The sequence below is a fragment of the Lepeophtheirus salmonis genome, chromosome 2, assembly GCF_016086655.4.
Source record: "Lepeophtheirus salmonis chromosome 2, UVic_Lsal_1.4, whole genome shotgun sequence".
In the NCBI taxonomy this organism is placed as follows: domain Eukaryota; kingdom Metazoa; phylum Arthropoda; class Copepoda; order Siphonostomatoida; family Caligidae; genus Lepeophtheirus; species Lepeophtheirus salmonis.
Window position 1 is genome coordinate 22,439,647 of NC_052132.2, and position 23,996 is coordinate 22,463,642.

The window sequence follows — 23,996 nt, forward strand, 5'->3', positions numbered from 1 at the left end:
ATGTTGTGAACAGCGTTGAAATACATTACATATAAATATATTCTTAGTGATTTGGATGGACTTAGTGTTCGAAGCATTCGAATATATGCGTCCTTTGCGTTCCTAGGAATACATAGTGCATTTGGATATCCAGTACGTCTTTTGATCCTCTCTTCAACTTCATGTTGAAGGTATCTCGCCTCTTTGTGCCTCACTCGGAGGATCTCATCACCTTGAGTGGAAGGATCATTCATTACGGAGGTGCCCCTTCATATCAAGGTATGTGATAGTTACTTCTAACCTCGGGAATCATTGCCTCTTTGCTCATGAATACATAAATTCCTCAAGATCTTTTACGAGATCACCGCATACTTCTACATATAAGAAATATGGATTTCCATAAAACGACAGAATAATTGACTGAAAAATCCAGTGAGGAATAGAGAGAGTTCTCATCCTCCATCCACTGCTCTTTAATTGAAGTTCTTGAGTCATTTTCTCCTTAAGTCAACTCTGCTTCGTCTCCTATTTTGAGGAGTAGGAAACGAAGTCTGAATTCAGCTCCTAATCTAGATAGGTGGGTGAAAACTAACAAAATTTCAAACTCATAGGGAGAAGGGTTCCCAATTGCATTTATTTATAGTGGGTCAGGTTAAAACAGAGACAAAAAAAGCTTTTGGGAATCACATCCTAAAATTTTAATTGGACCTAAATGAATTTAGTTTTGGTTCCTCCCCCACGTTTATTTTCGTTAAACAAGTAGAATCATATAATAATTTAATATAGTTCCGATTAGTTCGGCCCAACAAAAGATCTCGGTCTGGACCAATCTCATAGATAAGTTCGGTCTAGATCGGTCCCAAAAAAATCGGTCTAGACCGATTTTACAGATAAACTATTTATAAAATGACATCATATGTATTTTCAAGTACAATGACGTCATACGAAGTTTAAACAGAGATAGCTCGTATGAATTTTAATTCCGTCGTCTCCTGTTGAATATGAAATTTTGAATTCAAGCATCTCTTTAGATGGATGATCAAGTTAAAAGTATCTTCCTTCGATTCCCTCAATGTTCCTTTGGTCCTAACTCTTGGAGAACAGAAAAGTCAACTTCTTCCGGCCTTAATGAATTAAGAATGATTTTAGGCCTTCCGCCTTAGCAATTGTCAAAATTAAAGTACATTCAAATTTCAAATTGTTATTTATTTTAGTTGTATGGTTATAATTTCATATTATAGTATTACATAATTAATTAACATATCTTTATTATATATTTCAAAAACAGAGCATTTTATCTTAATCTGAAAGTGAATAAATCCCTTTATAGTTTCAACCCTTGAATATATTATACATGGAAGGATATATTCCTAGTTCCTACCTGAGGAAGGAGTCGACTTTACTCTCTTATGAGGCTTAGCATGGTTTATTTTTCTTCTTCGAATGAATTTTCATCGCTGTAGATATCGGATATCGAGGATTTCTTGCTGAGGATAAAGTATCTCGGATCTCTTCTTTTGTCCTAATTCTTAAAGAACATGGAAGTTTTTCCGTCTATAATTAATGAAGATCGATCTAAGTAAATGAAAAGTACATCTAAATTTAAAATTGTGTTCAATTACTCAAATGTTTTTGTGTGTTACTTTTAATATGTTAATATTTTTATGATTATAGCTTATCACCATATGATTGATAAATTCCCCCTAATACCACAAAAAGGTATTGCTTTAAGGATTTATATAATTTCTATAAAATATCTAATATAATGTTATGTTGAACACGATTCAGACTTACAAAAAAAAAAAAAAAAAAATCTTAAATATACTATTAATTAATCAATAATAATAAAAGTAACAATTATTTATTAGTATTAAATAGATATGTTGAATTTGTCAATGTCAAATCATACTTCTTCCAGACACTGAATTATAATAGAATAAAATAAGAGACTGGATTTGGCATATAATAAAGTCAAAACATCAAAAACATGAATATGCTACATAGATCAGTTATAATCATAGAATTTAAATATATTAAAAATATATCAATGAATATATTCACGGGTTGAAACTTTAAAGGGATTCATTCACTTTCAGACAAAAGGCTCTGGATGTTAAATATAAAATAAAGATATGTTAATTAGGTACGTCTACAATATGAAATTATAACTATACAACTAAAATATATAAAAATTGAAATCTAGATGTCCTTTTAATTTGACAATTGCTAAGGCTTAAGATCATTCTTAATTTATTAAGATCGGAAGAAGTGGACTTCAATGATCTCCAATAGTTAGGACAAAGGAAAGATAGAGGGAATCGAAACTCATAAATTGATCATCCATCTCATGATATGTTCGAATTTGGAATTCTGTATTCAATTCGTTGGTATAAATTTTATGTTCCCCAGGGTAATTAATTCATACTTACAAATATCATTGATAACTTTTATACCTCTTTAAAAAATAATAGAAAGGACATTTTTAGCATAAAAAGATAATCATATGTAAAAGCGAGACACCTTTATGGTAATTTATATTTTATCATTTCAATTTCTAGCTTCTCAAAAAGATTGACTGGAATTGAATAAATTCACAATAGTTAATGGTTTAAATACCTATATTAACTGTATTATATACTGTATTAATTAAAAATCCGTCCTTCGATAACACATTAACTACATTCTTTGAATATATTTTTGAAAAGTTATAAAAACCTGATGTTTTAAAATTTAAATATTTATTAATTATTTATCATTATAGTATAATACATTAAAATATAATTAGAATTTTTATAAACAAATAGCATCATATCTTTTCTATACATGTAAGAGACGTAAATTTACTTCTATAGAATAATTAAGATTACCAATTTCATGTTCATTGTAATATTGGCGGAGTTTATTATCACGACGAAGATTGATATTCAGGATAATTAATTTTTCTGTATTTAATTCCGATTGTCTGTTTCTTCTGTCATTCAATACCTGCCCCCAGTTGAGAATAATCTCTCGAAACTCACGCTTGTACTTTGCACACTAAAATATTTATAGGCCAATTTTATCTGTAAAGGATATTTCATTTTGTTCATATGCCACCACAAAAGAGGATCTGTTGACTTTTCCAATGGGTTTTCAATACAAAAGAGGTTCAGTTCATTTTCGGCATTTGCCAGCCTTCTATCTGAATAGGACGCTTGAATGCGAGTTTCTTCAAAGGAGTTATTCCAAATGCTGTCAAAAATTTTTACACTTTCGGTGTTATAAATCACTTCAATGTGTATTTGCTTCGAATTCCATTAAGGGAATTGGCTGCAGGGATATCAGTTCCTGTTTTAACTGATATACGGACGTTTCAGCTTTATTTACATCCCTAAAGGCTTTTTTTTTTAAATCTTGGATCTAATATCGACGTTTTGGATAATGCACTAACATTTTCAATTTTGTTAAAGCAAAAATGTAGGTCATTTTTTAGAGCTCTAGTTAAAATCAATCCGATACTATTCTCAGAGAATGAATTGTTTTCCAAGATATTGTCGTATGTCTTCAACATTTGCTTTGTCATTGGAATAATTTTAGATGAGGTAACACTTTTTTCTTCGCACAGTTCTAAAGTCACGTAGTAAGCAAATGAAAGGGATCTTACGTAGTCATCTAAGTCCAACCACTCTTTGGAAGAAACAGGAACTAAATTTATATTGTCTCTTAAATTACTAAAGAACGAAATGATAGCGGCTTTTTGTTCATAAATTCTTTCCATCATTAGTCAAAGTGAATTCCAGCGAGTTGGTACATCTTGTTTTAAAACTTTCAATGGTAGATGTTGGCCAACATTAATTTGAGCTCCCTGTAAGTCAAGTTTTGTTGATATTGACTTTTTAGTTATTCTAACAATGTTCGATAACTTAGCCCTTGTGAATGTGAATAACATCCAATATGCTGTAAATTAAATTCTGATGAATTAATTGCATTTTTCATATTTGCGGCATTATCCGTGGCGACACTAAGAACTTTTTCTCGTATACCAAGCTCAAAAATAGTAGTTTCAATAAAAATTTTGAATTTGACAGAAGTGTGACACTCCATAAAAGAAGAACAGCTGATACAATTTTGTTAGGGATTGGAATACTTTCTTGACGATTAGCTAGTATATAATGTGCAGTCAAACTTATATAGGTATGATTATTGACCTTGCTTGTCCATAGGTCGGATGTTAGACGAACAGATTCGGCCATTAAAATTTCTGATTTAACCGCAGCACCATCCTCTTCATATAGCTTAGGTATAAGTTGGTTCATAGTTTTCTTTCTTGAAGGAATTTCATACAATGGATCCAAGGAATAAACAAAATCCCGAAAACCTTCACAATCGACCATATAAGCTGGTCTCAAGTCTTAAGCAAACATTGTCCCTAATTTTATATCAAGTTCTTTTTTCCTCTTTTTTGAATGCTTGACATTAGACCGTTGAAGAAATGTCATCAATGAAGGCTGATTTGATTGGCTCTTGGTAAATTTAGAAAAATTATCCAAATGAAAAGACTCAATATGTTTCATCAAGGTTGAAGTTGAACCTCCGTTATTTTTTTAAGATTTCGAATAATATAGACAAATTTTGTTATTACCAGAGGGTGTTTTTCATTATGGTAAACAAGTGTGTTTATGTTGGGTGTCGAACTGGAGCCGATAGGAAACTTCCTTCAGGTGTCTGACTACATCGATTTCCCAAATTTTAAATTGATAAAATAAAATAATTTTAAGTAATATGTAATATAATTCTAATGAAGGAATAACCCATCTCGGGAAGTTACCTTTGAGTGAGTAGAGTATTTACACACATTTTTAAAAATTATGTACCATATCGAAAAAAGGATAAATTGTTTTTGTTGGAGTTTATTGGATTCCATATTGAAGTCGAAAGAAATCCATTACACATTTAATCAACGATCATTTTTCTGTTAATTGGATGATTGTCAAATGACATGCTTATGACATAGAAGCTTAAATCATCCAACATTTTTAAAGTTTTAATAATGATGTCATATTGATAAGATGCTGACAACTTATCAATTTCGATGAAGTAACTACATCCTTGTATCGAGATGTTAATGAAGAAATCATCAATGTTAAACCTGTTTTATATACATTCCCATCAACTTTCCCATAGCATTTTCCACTTGCAAACTCTAATCTTTGATTTGTATAAACTATAATTTAAAAAAATATATATTAATCTTCATAAATTTATAAAATTACTTACCTTCATCTGTCATCAAATGAATATATCTTTGGAAGCTGGATAATTATTTTATTCTTTGTTTTAAATATATTTTAGTAGAATAATTTATCCACATTCTACAGTTAAAAAGCTAGTTATTCTCGTCAGATAATTACTATGATGTAGCGATAAGAATTTTTTGACACCATTATACAAGCTTGGTGGTGTTCTAAACCATATGGCAGCCAATGATTAAAGCTTATTTGAGTATTTCTCTTTATTTTGAAATAAAAGAAAGAATTTTTCTGATATAAAATTCATTTTAACTATAAGGTCATCAGACATTTCTTCTTCTAATTCATACATCAATATGTATATTATATTAATGGCTTTAGATTGAGATGACACACCCAAATTGTAAGCGCCAAGGAAAATATTATTTTTAGAACTTTAGGAAAACAGTTAATTTTTTCTTTAGGGCGTAAAAATGAAACAATATCTTCTGATAATTTATCTCCGTGACAAAATAAATTAAGTTAAATTCTGAAATTTTTTATATCCTATGATATTTCTGGTACACCTTCATCTTTGAGACCAAATAACATTATAAATTATGTTTTGTTAATGAAACTGATATCTTTCGGAAGTTGCTTATTAATTGTCTTAAAAATAAGATCATCAAATGTGTTGTCTATTGTTGCTTTTAAAGTTAATTTCTTAACTACACGAATTATTTTTTCAAATGCCATATAATTTTTAGTATTTCTCTTCTTTAATGGTTTATTTTTGAAAGAAATGGAAGGGTAGACCTCAGACTTAAGTCTTTGTGTTTTCTGTGCTTTAGGAGTATAAAAATAATATCTTTCGCTAAAATGTAATGAGCAAACTACATAATTAGACGTAGGTATCTATGAGGATTCGTGATGGGTCATGTTGATCCATTTATGCTTACGAATTAAGGATTTGGGAAATCGATGTAGTCCGACGCCAGAAGGTATTGTCTTATCTGCTCCAGTTCGAGACCCAACATACACAAACTTGTTTACCATAATGAATTAATTATTTCATCATTACAAGATTAATATCTATTAAATAAATATAATATCATTTGAATGAAACTGATACCACATAATCTTGTACAAACATGAACTCAAGTTGATACTTTATTTTTGAAGGGCAAATTTATAGATTTAAATCATTAGTTCAATTATTTTTTGACGATTTTCTTTAGAAACCCTTTTAAAAAATATTTACTTTAATTTTGAGCTGTGAACGTGAAGTGAGTCCATCATTTTCGACTCTAAAACAATTTTTGGGGATTTAAAATGCTAATCCAAAATGGAAGTGTTAAATAAAACACCACGTGATGTTGTACAACGACAAGCTATTACCGTTTTATATTTGGGGAAAGATCATTTGTGTTAACCAACAGGAATTTGTCATAAAAATTGATGTTTATCACCACAACAGGTTGCGTGATTGGAGCTTGTGCTCCTTCAGATAGTATAAGAATATAGCTATCACCTAACTGGATGCACAACCTATAGAATATAAGGAGAAAAAGTGTGAGTTGCCCTTCTGCTATTGGCAGCCATCTTGAGTACCTATTTGTACGAAACACTCTTTAGTGACTTTACTTATTCATTAATAAGTTAATAAGAAATTATTGGTGCATACAAGTCGAGGATTACCATGTCTTGTGTCGCATTTGGTTGCAAAAACAAGTATGCTGCTGGCATTCAATTTCATCTCATCGTTTTCCGACCCAGGATCCAGAGAAGTGCAAAAAATGGGTAAGGAATCTCAAGTGAGATAACTTTACTCACAAAAAGTTTTCGAGAATTTGTTCGGAACATTTTACTCCGAAATCCTTAAATCGGACTCTGGACGTTGTAAGGCTGTATGAAATGTTGTGCCTACTCTATTCAAAGCATTCCCGCCTCGTTTTTAAGAAGAAGTTGCAAGAACTCTTCGAAAACGCAAGTCTCCTACAAGGAGGTCCTCCTCACCTCCTAAAAAGGTCAAACCATCGCCTGGACTCGAGATAGATCTTTCCCCCTTTGAGGCTACGGAAAATGTGCAATTGGATCATCCCTATTCTCACCCATCAGCTCAAGTCATTAATGAGAAGCTCCAATGGCAAACGAATATGATTTTTGAGCTTGCAGACCGTTCTAAAAAATACAGATGTCAACGGAATACAATCTCCAAGAAGTTAGGAAACTTTCGACTTCATTCGAAGGTTTGATCGATTATTTGATTTCACCAACAGCAGAAATCCTTTGGCCAAAGGATTCAAATCTCTTCTTAGTATTGGGAATGAAGTCTTTTGGAAACCATTTATTGAAGAAATGCTATCGTATATTAACAAATTGAAGGATGAATCTGGCAATCCTTTTGTCAAAACGAAAAAAAAGAACAGCTTTTGTTGGATTCATGGCATATTCAATTCCCTTGTAAAATCGAAAATGATAAAGTATCTTTTAACATACAAACTATCTCAGGTAGATATCTATCAGGAGCCAACCGGTTACCCGGGTTGGTTAGGCCTTGTGATCGGCGCTGTTTTATTGATTCGGTTCGTTCCGGTATTTAAATTAAATACATTATAGTTTTCATAATACCTGCTACGGTCGGCTCATCCTATTTATACATATTAATTTCACTTTAAATCCTATTTAATCCTAATTATTTTTCAGGATCATATCGAATTATTCTTCTGTGTCATACGATCCGCATTTAGGCAATAATAACCCAACTTGTCCAATGTTTTCCTCCATTTATAAGTGGCTATTAGTCACACATCATGTTTCCGACGGTGGAGGCAATTGCATAAGACTCGATGATACTGTTGCACTCTTCACTACATCAAAGAACAAGAGGACAGAATCAGATCTGATATCATACCTGGATGATGAAGATTTATCCCTGATTAAGAAATATGGCCTGGAAGATAAAAATATTCACTTTTCCAAGACCACGACTATTGTTATTTGCCTCCTTTTGTGAAATGCCTTACACAACTCAAAGAGTGTGTGTTTGCTTACATCAGTGGATATGTAGTAAGGTCAGTTTCTAAGTACTTAGTATGCCCTGAGTGCTTAGAAGCTCTTTACTGTCATAATCCATGTAACTACAGCAATTCTTTAATAGTGAGGAAATGCAATGGAGGTCTCCTTTATCCATCAAAAAATGTATTGGAAATATGTATAGAAACTGAAAAATGTATCTTTAAGACTCAAAAGGAGTTATCGAGACCAAAGCTATTGTGATACAAAACACTATTACCAGCCGTGTCCTACAAATATGCAATTATGAATCCTAGATATTTAAGGAACTTGAATCTCATAGTCTTGACAGATCACCATTAAATACCCATATCCTTAAATTACAAAAACGTATTATCCTGACATATTTTTAAATTAGGCTTTACATGAAGCCAGCCTCATTTCTGAGCATTTAAAAAAAGAATTTATACGAAAGTATTTTTCGAAACAGATTATTTTTAAGAATCAATGATTCAAAGGTCTTGAATATCATGTGTATATTATATTTGTATTTTCTAAAAATAAATAGTATCAAAGATTGTTGTAATAAAATCATTCTAGTTTATTGTTGGTTCTGATGCAACATGGCTTCTCAAAGAACACTGACTTTATTGTATAACATCTGTTGTCAATGAGAAGGATATGATCACGGAGCAAGATGTAAGTGAGTGTAGACCCTGAACGTTGCAAGTGTAAGAGTGCTTTAACTAAAAGAAGGATTCCGATTAACAGACGACAAAGTACATAAATGAATTTGGATTAAAAGGACAAGGAGAAGAACTTGAATCTTATCCTTATCTTAAGTCTTGTACAGCTTCGAGAATTTCGTTGGGCCTCCTATGATCGAAGTGAGAGAGAAGTCTCCTATATATCTTAATATACAAATTATAAGTACCTAAGATGGCTGCTGACGGTTGACTCTACTTTTCTTTGCCTATTGAAAATCCAGTTATTAAATAGGTCGGTGATAAGAACTCATTGATTAAACCAAGGTATGTATCTATTAGTGTTGAAACTTGGTACAGCACCGAATTTTTTTTTTTCGGTTCGATCTTAAGTAATAAGAAACTGATTGGTTTTCGCCATCTAGTGGTTGTGAATGTTTTATGAGTTTGTTCTTGTAATGATAGACAAAGTTTAAAAATTATACTATGAGGGGGTATTTATTTCATACATGCGAATCTAATTAGGGGACCTGTCTCCCTTATTCCTATTAGTAAACATCCCCTATCGTCCTAATTAGTTTAGGTTAAAGAAATAATCCCTAATATGTATACTAACATTGTTTTGAAGCAAAAGCTTAAAGCTTCTTCACATTTTGTCTATACAAATGTAGGGTATAAGTCAAAAAGTTGCGACGCTCTCACGCAACCTTTCTTAATGTAGTTTTGAATTCCTAAAAAAATGAATATTATAATTTTCTTAAATTCAAGTCAATATAAAGGAATTATAAATTTTATTTTGAAATCATCATAAATTAATTAATAAGATTAAAATTGTTATTGTATACACGTATATATATTATCTTCTATTTTATTTTTTCCTTCGTATGAAAATATAGATTGATAAAGACAAATTAGCTAAAATCTTAATTTTTAGAAAATTTTGAATTTTCGATTAACTTTTATTTCGTCCATGCTAATTGGTATATATATTATCTATTTTAAAAAAATGACATGTAAAAAGTATGAACACAAGTTTCTGGCATTTTTTGCTCTTCCTCAACTAGAAATGACGCTGGAAGTACTTTTTCTCAAAAAAGTGTGGGATGAATTTCTATTGTTCAACGAATTATCTTCCATTTCTTATAATAAATTATTTTGATTACCCTAAAGAGGCCCGTTATTCTTTTTAAAGATTACAAAAATTTACGGTCACAATAAAATTAAATAAAAATATAGTGTCCCTGATTTAATTTTCATTTGCTATATTGAACATAAATGAAGATAAGAAAAAAATCACAATTGATTTTTTTACTTTAATGTACGATAATTTTTGATAACGTAATTATATTATCTTCGCGAGTCGATGATAGGATTTAACAATGAAGAGAGCGTTTGAGCCATTAATCTTCAATGAAAACCTAATTTTGAAATTTTTATTGAAGGAACGCATTCTATTAATATAATATGAGGTTCGTAGTCGACATTAAAGAGTGAGAAGCTCTTTTCACTATTGAATACTACTTGAACTCACAACTTGAAATACAAATAATAAAACGAAATGCTTGACTGTTTCCATCCCTCTTTTCCTAACGAATCCTTTGAGTCCCCTCACTTCAACTTCAGTTCTAGCCTTTGACGAATGTAATTGTAATATTATTGAGATAAATATCAAATATGAGTTAGGATCTAAGGCATAAATTGATTTTAATCCTCCCTTTGATGTTATGCATTCTTTACAATCAAACTCAATTAAATATATATTACTTGTGAGTCATCACTCATCGATCTTTGCTTAATCAAAGAAAAAATTAATATGAATATAGTTTATGATTATTTTTATAAGATTTCAGATTTTCCTATGTAAGTAAAGTGTTCAAAGTGATTCGTTAAACCTGTGCAATAGGATAATTATTCCGAGATTTCGGTTTTGTGTTCGTAATTTTCATCTCAATGTTGTCATACAGGGATTTATAATTTTGAAAATATAAGGATTTTTTTTTTAAATAAATAAACATCAGTATCAATATAACAATGATTAAACTATTTATTAGTGTTTTTACATATAAATTTTATACACAACTGTTTTAAATGTTTGTCAATGCAAAATTTACAGTAACTACATTTTCTCTCTTTTATATTTAAATATCGTTTATATAAGAAAACCCCAATACAATTAAAGCACTTTTACTTCACTTATGATGATGATGAGGTAAGAGGACTTGAGGAAGGAAGCTGATTAAATATAAGAGGGGCTTGAGGTATAGAAACATATTTAAGGTTGAAAGAACTATGGGGTAGAAAGAAGTGCTGATGTTGAAAACGGATTCGAGATTGAACGAGAGTATGAGATAGAAAGAAGACTTGAGATAGACGAGATTGATTCCATAAAAGTTCTTATAATTTTTTTGTCTTTTTCTCACAATTGATCAGAGGAGCTATACTTTTTTCTAGATATTATTTCCTTTCTTCTGTTAAAAAAGCTTCTTCAAATAAATAATCTTCAGGAATCAAAATTGTTCATTCCTCAGATGAAATGATCTTCTTTAATAGCTGTAATATTTAATTTTTTTACTATTGGACCACTCATTCATTCTTACAATTCCGGGATGATCAGAGGAGAACATAAATACGTGATATTCTTTTATTCCTTTTATCTTTCTAAAGTATTAAGATATAATTTTTCCCCCAATTGAACTATTTAACTCCATCTTGTTTTGGAGTCGTATTATTTACTAATTCAACTAAGTAATCAATGCAATCTACACATTGCTGATTTTTAGAAGGTTTAGAAATCATTCCAAAGCTGTGATCGGCAGAAAATTTGGAAAAACTCTCTACTAGAAAATGAATATAGATTTTATCTACTTTTCCCAGCATCACAATGTAGGCTAAAAGGCTCATAATAATGAAATTCTTGTTCTAACCTATGAAATGCAGTAAAAAATAGATGACAAATAAAAATATTATTGAAAGAAATCCCCCACCATAGTTGTGTCATTGAATTTCAGCCCGAGAAGCAAATTTTAATGCATTATTTCATGTTATACAAGTAATGCAGTACAATTAGAGCCTTTCCTCCAAGTTTCTTGTAATAAGTTTAAAGAAATTAAGAATATATAAACATTTTTTAAGTACAATATATAAGTAAACTTGTTCCGTGTGTCTAATCGTATAAATAATACTATAATAGTGTATAATACAGAGATAATATAATTTTAATATTGTTTCTCTGGGAATAAAACTAGATCGGATCAACTCACTTTATTTTTATGCAACTCCGTTTTAATAAATATTAGCCAACGTCTGAGGCTATAAATAAGACTAATTATATTTAAAAGGTCATAACAGGGTCAATTGGAGTCCCATTAATTAATGGAAGGCTCGAAATTATAGCTAATATTCTTGAGTATCTCAACCCATCCCTCAAATTTGAACATAAATCATATAATGGAACAAATATGCCTATAAACTATTTGAACGTTAAGTAAATAAATAAAAGGGGAATTTCTCAATAACTTGATTTTTACTCAAGCGTCATTTCTAGTTGACTCGCCACATATTTCAATTATTTCGGATTTAATAAAAGTAGATAATATTATATATTTAGTGTTCAACTACACGAGTTGATCTCATTTGAGATATTATTCGGATACTGAAATAAAGAAGTCAATTACAGCGTTTAATTCCGAAAATACTAAACCGGTGACCCTGACATGAAAAAATCGAAGCCTCTCACGTAGTAAGGCAATTTAAAATTTGTCCCTTCTGGCCCAGCAAGCCCAAATCATGGTTCCGGCGTCTCGAAGTACAATTCAATTTTTATCGTATCACGGAGGAGTCTGAAAGGTATAATCACCTACTATCGGCGATTGACGAAGGAGTCCTGAATTTCTTTGCCCCAAGCAGCACGCCCTATTCTGATATGAAGGCGAAAATTCTGGATGAATATAAAATTTTGCCACAAAATAAATCAAACAACTCCTCTTAAGGAGGGCCAAAGATCAGGATTATCCGTGCCATTTACTGATAATAATTTGTCGGACCTCATAAGTATTGTCAAATACAATGTGACTGCATCAGAGAAACCTAGTATCCTTAGTACCATCGATAACCCTTATGGATCTTCGCTTCGCCCTACTAGTAAACGGATGGAATGCTTCTACCATCGGAAATAGGGTAAAAAAGCGACTAAGTATGAAATGCCTCATATTTGCCCAAAATTTATTGGTTTAAAAAACAGACCAGTCGTCGGGTATCCAACTCAACATTAAAAATCTGCAGTTCATCAAGTATAGACTCAGGTTCAATGCCTAATAATCTTTTGTTTGTCAGTAGTAATGAAAAACGGTTCCTCATCGATACTGGATCTCAGCGGTCCATAGTTTCGAAAACGTCAAATTCTAGCTATATTGATCCCAAGCTTGTTGCTGCCAACGGAACTCTCCTAGAAACATATGGTTTGAGGAAATTATGAATCGAATTGGAGTCTGTTGGCCGATTTTATGGGAGTTTGTTGTGGCAAACATAGAATACGGTGTCATTAGTGCCGATTTCCTAGTCCTTTTCAGATTGTCTGTCGATATTGAATGTAGGATGTTACGAGTTAACGGAGTGCTGACAACAATAGAAGAGCACTGTAATTGCCAAAAATTATTTTTCGAATTTCTTACCCCTCCGTCCGAGGAGGGATTCTGTTCTGAGCCTCGTCATGGTGTCAAACTTGAGATTTTCACAACAGGGAGCCCTTCTTACTCACGTACTCGTCGAATAACTCCAGAGAAGAAAGCTATAATTAAGGCGGAGATATTCAAACTAGTCTTAGCGGGAAATTTGCAAGGTCAAAATCAAATTAGTCGCCCCCAATACATTTGTTGGAAAAGCAAGACGGTTCCTGCTGTATGGTCAGAGACTATAGGGAATTGAACAATCTTACACTCCAAGTACCAATGCCTCATATTCGCGACTCCATTCGAAATATTGGAGGTTGCAAATACTTCACCAAATTGGACCTCAAGCGCGCCTGCTATCAAGTTCCTATGCCGAGCGAAGACACCAAGAAAAAGGCTATTACTACATGCGCCGGATTGTACGAGGTTACGATGATGCCCTTTGGACTCCCTAAATGCATCTAATACATTCCAACGATTGATGGATGCGTTATTTGGACTGATGGAGTTTGTATTTGCTTACATAGACGATATAATGGTGGCTTCGCTGTCAAGCAGGTTCTTCAAGTTCTGATCTTGCTTATAGTGTAGAGAAAAATGAGTTTTGTGAAGCAACGATTGAATTTTTGGGACATGTCATCAGCGAAAACGGTATTCGTTCCATCCAAGAAAAACTCAAATAGGAGTGCTTGATCAATCCAGAAAAGGTAAAGACTTGCATAAGTTAATTGGGATGGTTAATTATTAGAGAAGACTAGTTCCCAACCTGGAGGCACTGTTGTCCCCATTGTATAAATTGTAACCAAAAATCAAAGGCTCCTCCGTGGAGTGGACGGAAGAAGGGAACTCATCGTTCCTTAAATTACGGGGTACTCTTTCCAGTGTTGCTACCCTTGGGTATTATAGCCCCCAGAAGGACCTTTTTCTGTCTGTCGACGCGTCGGACAAAACTATTGGAGGAGTGCTGGAACAGCAAGAAGGTCGAGGCAATTTCCTCCCATTAGAATTCTTTAGTAAATCGTTAAATGCAACGAAGACTCGATATTCGACATTCGAGAGGGAGCTCTTTGAGGTTAGAGAGGCCCTGCAACATTTTAGATTTTTCATTGAAAAACGTATGATTACTGAGTTTACAGACCAAAAAAACGGTGCTTTCTTCTGCTGGGTTTTTTTTTTTTTTTTTTTTTTTTTTTCATCTTTTATCAAGAGGATCACAGAATAAAGGGGAAAAAGATCAAAAATTACAAAAAAAAAGAACAGAAATTCATCTTTTTTATTGGTATCCAGATTACAACTACGCACCCGGTAATGTTTGATCCCTCATGACGTCATTGATGCAGTTTTGTCAATGCTTATAGTAAAGAAGTCAAATCCCTTTTGGATTTGATTTTCTAATAAAACAATCTCTTAAATAATAGATCTTGTAATAAATAAGTAGCACTTTCTTATAAAGAAGTTCAATGAGTGCATCTGCATTGCTCCACTCCTTCCTCTCCACAAAAATGAAAGGGCAGACTTCGCATGTGCTGACCACAACGCCCAAGGCCATAGTTCCAGCCGGATTTTTGTTCTGAAGACCTATCTCAGTGAAGCTGATTTGAGCTCCTTGGATATGGTCTTTTGGGGGACTTGCCGCGATAATTTTTACTCTTTTGTTATTGTTATAAATATTATAATTTTTTTTATGAGTTAAATTTTTTAATTCATATAACTTTTTAAAAGTTTGCTTTTCTGAATGCAGGACGTAACAAATTTCTAATTTTTTTATTTTGTGACTGAAGAAATGGATCCACAATTTTGATAGCGATTAAATTTTGTTCTAAGGTCTGAGATCTGGATCGAAAATCAGTTTAGAACATATTTTTTATAAGTCTCTTCTGGATCATTTTACAAATTATTTCCCATAGATACTCATTTTACCATCACAGCCAATCATCTTACCTGGAAGACGCACTTATCAAATTTCATGTGAGCAAACTTTAAACTTTAATGTGTGTTGAAAGTCCCTTCCCTTCTTATTTTTATAAAAAAATTTGATTTCTAGCTATTTTACTTCATAAAAAATAATCATATATTATCTTTAAGTAGGAATAACGTGGCCTCTGTAGGGCTGATCAGAATATATTATTTAAAGAAATGGAAGATAATTATTAGAAGAATACAAATCTTAATCACACTTTTAGAGAAAAAGATAAGGAAGAAGTTTCAAAAATTATATTCGGATTTCCAGCCAATTAAGTGACTCTTACGCCATTGGTAGTTTTTATAGCTTTTGGGGTACAACTGAAGATTTGACAGTGTTTAACGTGACAATAACTGATGTCAAAGGGAAAAGTACTATTTGGAAACTTGGAAATCACAGTGAAAATAAGAAATGGAACTGGAGAAAAAATCTATCTTCTTGCATATGTTTTGAATTCGGCTTCTTAAAACTTTAATATTAAGAACATTCATAATTCCTCAGTAATAACAAGAGATGTTAAAGTGAAGCATCTATTTTTCCATTACGAAAAAACAAAATAGAGCGACATATCTTAATCAACGACGGGATAAATTATTCTCCTAAACTCATTGCACTTTGGTTAATTTAGCATTACTTAGAAACATGTGTGTTGGACAAAAAGCATTAATTTTCAATTTGAATTAAATATAACTTTTCTTTGTTTTATTTTTTTAGAAATATTTTTGAAATACAAATATCTCTATTATAATTCCTTCATTTTTTTAAAACCTTGAACTCTCAAGATTTAATTGATCTATTAGAAAATGTTATACTTAAAATTATATTTCATTACTGATTTTACCATGCAAAACCTCAAATCTTGGACTTTAAAGAAAGAAAAAAGATTTTTCCGCAACGAAGTTTTTTGCCCACTGGAAACCTCGATTTTCAAAAAAAAAAAAAAAAGACCTGACAAAAATTTATTATAAATATTAAAATTAGAAAAAAGTTTTCAAAAAACCTCTTCATAACACGTCCAAATTTACTAAATCTAAGGTGAAAAAAGATATCTGCTATTATCATTCTAAATTTGCAATGAGCTCAACTACCTGTTCAGGAGCTAGTTGCCACATTCACTGACAGGATGCAGGACAATTTAAACTCCGACATAATGGCTGTTGTGGGAGTAAAGTGCGAGGAAGGTCACTTCTGGTCAGCTTTTCTTCAAAGAATTTCATTGGCTTTGTTAAGGAGAGATTTTTCATTCAAAGTTAGAAACAAATCCATTTTCTACTCATTTTTTCTATGATTTCTGTAATTTCTGGTAATTATATTTTGAAGGAAGAAAATGAAACTTTTAAAGTTCAGCATTTTACTTTAAAATTAAAACATCTCAATCCCTTAACTAATAGTAAATTCAATTTGACCAAAAAAAAGTCTTAAAACCATACACAATGATAATCACGAAGGAGCAAATAACAACACCCCTGCACTAGTCAAATACATAAACTTTTTTCGTTTTTAGTACAACGCTTTCACTTCTTTTAACTTAATGCATCGCAACTTGGTCACAAAGTTCTCAAAGGGACATTGCTATATTTTCAATAATAAGGAATTCAATTGAGGTCTATTCTTTTCAACTGGGGTTTTAGAAATATATTTATTTGAATCAGCTAAGGTTTTACATGATTGCAAGATAATTTACTCCTAAGGCACAGGGAGGGAAACACAAGTGAAGGGTCGAAGCGAGCATAGTAAAATCTATGATTGTGATAACTGATAAGTTAATGAAGTATGTTGATATATAATATAAATATATCATAATCACAAATACATGTCATGGACGAGGTCCCCAATGACTTCTGGTTCGACTTTAAAATCATTACCTCCTCTCAATTTAAGAGCAATGGGCCAGTCTGACGCCTTTAGAGTTATGTTAAACATATCGGTAATTATATTCTCCACCATGCAATTTGCCTGATACAATCAATAGGCAATATTGATTTTTTCTGATGCAATTATTTTCGATGATTGCATCATACATCCATATAAAAGGGCACACAAAACACCACAGGATGTTAGTTGAAATTAAATATATGAAATGGTGAGAGAGTACTCCTTGGAGACTAGGGCCAATGCTGTTGGCAAGATAGAGGGTGGATCAAGCCAGAGAGATGTTGCTCAAAGGTTACAGATTCCTCTCAGGACAATTGATAATTGGTGTAAGAAATACACAGTACAGCATGGACAAACCCTTGCAAATCAGAAGGGTCGAGGAAGGGGGGAAAAAATTGGCAATTAATTTTTGGAAAATAATAATTTCAATATACATTATCTTTAAATTTTCCCTTTTTTAATTCCCCACCATGAACCGAGGGGTCGATTAAAATCTGAACACTTCGAATTTTAAACTTGAACTAGAACGGGGCTTACCTCGCTATCACAAAAGTATACAATGAATTTTGTTGTCATCTGTCAATATGCCTGTTTATATTACATCAATCAATATTCGGATCAAACCAACAAAATTTTATCACTCGATTGCCTTGTTCCATTATAAATATGCCCCTAAAAATGTATTAAAACTATGTAGTTACATCGATATACAATCTTATTTTCATGACGTAGATACAAATCAACTATTATAATGGAGAGAATTCCCTCGATCGCTTTATAATTTGACCCCACTCCCAGGCTTCCGTTCTTAGCTGCTATCGGCCTCATAAATCTTCATTATCCCTAAAACAGTGGATATAAATAAAACTTATTTCTAATCTATTACTTAGATTGAGTGGTCGTAAATTTTCTTTTCTAGAAGGTTATAAACAAAGGTATGCAGTACTTTTTAATTATTTGAACTTAAAAGTTAATCATTTTTCGATTACGATTTTTTCCCGGGTTGAACTTTATATTACTATACTATTTTTACCATGATGTGAACGTTTTTTTGCGTATATTCTAGACCTACAAACAAACCTTAAGAAAAACAACTTCGAGACGGAGATAATAGTTAAATATTTTATAATAACTAAACTTGACAAGTTATTTTGGATTTAATTCAATGGGAAATTTGGCCCAAAATTGACTATTGAATTAAATCTCTAATTGGCTCTTGTGGGAATTTGACTCTCTCACATATCCAATCATAATCCGTAATTATAAAAATGTTTAAATAGAGCCTGGGTAGTAGTAGACATTAGACAATTGCATATCAAAGCCGGTAGTTTATTATTGATTCAAAGGAGTGAAATTAATTCCTATGTATGTACAACATAAATTTGGAAGAAATATTTGTTAAAAATGTTTAATACTCATTTTAAAATACTTCGATGATTCCGTGAAGTTGATAGAAGGTACCGGATTTCTTTCCCTGCAAAATTCCATGCCTCACATCCTGATTTCGGCTTGACATTTTATAGCATAGTTTCTATTACAGATCTTTTATTCTTTGGAATAAAATAGCTTTTTGCTTTCGCCAGGGAAGTGCTCCAGATCCACAAATTGAATACTCTAATCCAACATCGCATTCAAATGCTTTAAAATAATATTAAACTAAATTTTCTTAATGTTACTCACGACAAAAGTCTGGACTTGATATGAAAAATTATACTTGAACATTAATATTAAGGACATAGATTTATGAGCTCCTCAAAGTTTTGTATCAAACAATCAACTGAAAATTATGTTTAATCCACAAAACAAAGCACAATGAAATGAGTATTTTACGTTCTCTTTTTCGTTCTTGAAGGGCCATTTAAAAAAAAATATATTTTAGGCTGGATATTGCCCATATACAAAGGTCGTTGGAAAAGTCCGTACAAAGTTGGTAATGTGTCGTATTCCTGTTCAATACTAGCTTGAAGAGATTCAATATTTGGATACCGTATTGTTCCTAACTTCGACTCTAGATAACCTTGAACGAAATAATCGAGGGGGTTCGAAGGAAGCCTTTTTCGGGCTGATGAATCGGCCGAATTATACATTATATATACATACAATAATATGTATTGTGTAGGGACTATTTTCTTCTTATTCCTTGTGTTCAACTACGACGACGACTTCCTTAAAAAAATTCGCTCAGTTTTATAGTGATCATGTGGGCAAAATTCACCCTTCATTGATTTTAAATGGTTAGAAACAAACCCGAACAAATGAATTGGTACAATGCTTTTTAGTTTGACGCTAAGGGGTTCAGTAAAATGAAACGGATGTCAAAGAACTGAAATGAAATGAACCACCAAAGTTTTTGTTTTGACTAAAAAGAGGTTCGCTTTTCTGATGCAACACTAACTTAAAATGTGAACTTTTGCTCAAGTTATCTAGTGAACCAGACAGTATAATGGGATATTACAGGGGATCCTTGATCCTCAGAGAAGCGTCTGTGCAAGAATTTAAACTTGTCCTTGTACTTCAACTTGGTTTTTAATAAGGCCGCCCATAATTTTTTTGTTATCTGTTGACCCCATGCGCCTAAAGGATATCAAATTTTTGTTATTGTTACCTTTTTCTCCGATGAACCAAAACTTTGACTTGGTGATTGTTATGTATTTCATATTTCCTTTCCCCTTGTTCTTATCTTTTTGTATTTTCTTTTATATATATATGTATTAAAAGTACTGTATTTTACGTAGTATAAATAGTCATGTATTTTGTAAATAAATTAGAGTATGGTTTTGTATTATAAAGAATACACATGATCTTATAAATAAGTGCTATATTATTCCTCTACGTGATTTCTTCTCCTCATGTCTCTCGGTCATCCTGAATCTCTCCTACTATAAATAAGTTTGTGTCTCTCCCTCATCAAGACACAACAGTGATTTTCTTTTTATTTGTATTTTCTATAAATTATTATAATGTCTTTATTATAAAACATAATAATTTATTAATTCCAATAATGGCACAATCTATGTGACATTTTAAATAGAAAATCGGCTGCAATTCTAATTTAAATAAAAAATCGACATTTAAAAAACATTTTTTGGTTTTTTTTTTATTTCTGGGAACCAATACGACAAATAATAATACCCCAATTTGGTGTCCCGTTGAATACTAGTTTACCACGCCCGACTACTTGATGGCATTGAAGGAAAATGTGGTCCTATAGATCCATTAAAAAACCGGATCCATTGTTTAAAAAAGGTGCTGTTTTATCCCCGTGTCACAATTCATAAAAGTTATGATAAAATTGGATTTATTTGACTTCGAATTCTTTCGTTATCTACTGTATTCTCCAAATCAGGTACACTTGCCGAAGGTACCGAAGAGGTCCAACAAGGTAAACTGTGGACTATTTTGAGTCTTAAGAGAAATTATACCCAAATTTAATTTTCCATTCTGAATCCTGTAAAATTTCTACAGATGACGCAGCAGAAAAATTCCAAGAGGCTCCTAAATTTAATGCTGGAGGTTTAATATTAAATCTAATAAGAGAGGAAGAAATCTTATTGGTTTCAAATAAAACTTTTCAATTTTAATAGCAACTTTAAAATTTTACATCACTCATATCCAAAAATGTGCATAGATTGTACATTTAATGACTTTAAGTGTTGATAGTGTCTGCAGTCATTTGTGTTTCTAAAGAAGTCTATTTTGCTTGTAGTGAGGAAAATTATGTTACTCTTGTTCAAAATGGAACTTCCAAACTTCTCATTTGTCTACTTTGTAAACATCAAAACCCTGTAAAAGATTTAGAAATCCAGCCCACTTCCTGTGGACGCCCCTGATAAATGCTGATTAAACTCCATCAAATGTCTTTAAGAATAAAAAAGACTTAAAACCTTCGTTGAATACTAATATATGCCCCACAGAATTATATATTTATATTCTATTTTTTTTAGCGGGAGGGAGGGGTTGGAAAAATTTTTTTTTTTTTTTTAAATTCACAGCTTCACACACAATTATAATTATAATACGATAATTATCAATTAAGACACCTTATATATTTAAAAAAATCATTTTTTAAATAATGGGGGGGGGAATATTCATATTTTACCCAGTGCATCGATTTCCAAATGTGTGTGTAATATTATTTTTTTTGCATATATGAAGGGATGTATAATACCAACCCATCATCAGCTTTGTCAAAGAAGATATTGCAAAAGATGTGCACTGATGCTGCTGAGGTATTTGATAGACTGGCTGGTAAAGAATATGGATTCAGAAAGTATCGTCTTGGGAAACAACCTCGTGCAACAGAACTCAACTTATTGAACACATAACAACGAAGTGGGTTACCAACTTATAATCTTGAAGCTGAAACTGTACACACTAAAATGTGTCCCACTTTTCAAAGGATGGGGTGGCCCTGCAACTAGTGTTGAGGAGCTTCACCAAAATCCGCTCCCATCCTAACATGAAAGAGAAGATTGTACGAAATAAATATAAACTATCGCGATACGCACAAGTATGATGTTTTGGACAATCCAACTATGTTCAAGGTCAACAAGAACTTACATGAAGAGAGATTAGTCAACCTTCGTACACTTTTGGCTATCTTTTGGATAAGACTCTTCTTATTCTAGTGCCCCATTACCAACAAACAGAGATGCTGAGGTAGCTCTTGAATGTAATTTGACAGAATTTGGAACTGAAGATGATATGGAAATTGAAATTGGAAAGTACTATGTTACACTTATCACTGAGGGTGATTGCAACACATGGTATATTGCTTCTTGTGAGAACAGGAATAATGATGGCACATTCCAAATGGATCATCTTGTAAGAGTGAAAAAGGGGAACAATTTGACATAGAAACATCCTAGAAAACCAGACACTCTAGATTTGCAATCAACTACTATTCTGGACTGTGATGTAGTTGGTGACTGGGATGTTTCAAACAACAGATTTATGACATTTTCCCTAAGAAATCATAATGCCGTCAATTCTATAGTTGAGGAGGCATCACTTCAAATGGTTGAATAAAAGTTCTTGATCAACTCAATTTTTCTACAAGTATTAGGAAGATTATTTTGTATTCTTAGATATTATATACAACATAGTAACACTGAGTCACATGTTATTTTCGCAAGAGCTATGCCTAATGACCAGTAATAACATATGTTTATATAAATGCTAAAGAACATATTTAGAGGTGTAACTAGATAACATCAGTCATCCCAGTATTGCATTTTTAAGCTGGGGGATGATTATTTTCGCAAAAGATAAAAAACTAACCGTTAATTAGTGAAAAAATGGGTTACAGTTGAACATTTTCTCAAAAATTTATATATCTACAAGAGATAGGACAACACTAATGCTATATTTGGAATCCTTGGTTTGTAATTAGTAGGAATAGTCATCAAACAACTTTTTAAGAGGTTTATAGCCGATTTTATTGAGGAATAAAGTGACGCAGTGAATTTTTAGGGGAAATTATGGCTCGTTTCAGTTTTTTAGGGTGCAAAAATGAAATTTTTTCCATTTTTTTTTTACAACAAAAAAAAAAAGACAGGCAAGCTGGTTTTGAAAATATGAACCAAAATTCACACAGTACTGCCTAACCCTAATTGTTAGATTGTTGCCTACTTCAGTCAGTGTCTAAATAAGAAACCTCAGCTGTCAAAATTTTATTTTATGTTGACATATATGGTAATGTTATTTGAAATATTTCTAAAGTAATAACCTCCACTACTAAGCTGAATTAGACATAATCAATGACTACTATAGTATACTTTTTACATGTCATTTTTTTTACTATAGTTAATTGCATGGACGAAATAAAAATTAATCGAAAATTCAAATTTTCTTAAAATGACGGTTTTACATAATTCTAACTAACTCTAACTCTTATTTAATCTATATTTTCATATGAAGGAAAAAATAAATATAGTAGTCATTGGCTATGATATATTGAAAAAATTAAATTTCCTTTATCTTTGATTTAAAAATGCAAAGTTATTTGTACATATTGATATATACACCAGTGTTGGATTCAATTCAAAAATTTCGAGTTCGGTTGAGGTTCAGCACCTCCTCGCCTTAGTTATATTTGATCTACAATATGGAAATAAGATCTTATAACGATGTAATGATTTTTAATACATTTTAAGGTAAGATATTTAATAAAACTAGGCATTTGATGGATAACGTTTTGATATACAGTGTGGTTTGAATCATATTATTTGTTAGTCATATTTTGAATATTAATGAAGAAATGGTTTTCCCCAACAAATTGCCGACATCAACAATACTGACGTCCCTTAACGCTCTAAACTAAATACAAACACGAGATATCGGAAATAGGAAGAGTAAAAAATGCCAGAAACTTGTGTACAAAATTTTTACATGTCATTTTTTTTACTATAGTTAATAGCATGGACAAAATAAAAGTTAATCGAAAATTCAAATTTTCTTAAAATGACGGTTTTACTTTATTCTAACTAACTCTAACTCTTATTCAATCTACATTTTCATATGAAGGGAAAAATAAAATAGAAGATAACATATATACGTGTATATAATAACTATTTTAGTTCTATTA

At 31.8% G+C, this 23,996-nt stretch overlaps 1 long non-coding RNA gene across 1 annotated transcript in view; it reads left to right on the top strand.

Moving 5' to 3' along the window:
- Positions 1-27: 27 nt before the first annotated feature.
- The window catches only part of LOC139904787 (uncharacterized), a 93,874-nt gene continuing 69,905 nt past the window's right edge, over positions 28-23,996 (top strand). Inside the window, exon 1 of the long non-coding RNA XR_011778991.1 lies at positions 28-258. This is a non-coding gene — a long non-coding RNA (uncharacterized lncRNA). The remainder of the gene's footprint in view (positions 259-23,996) is intronic.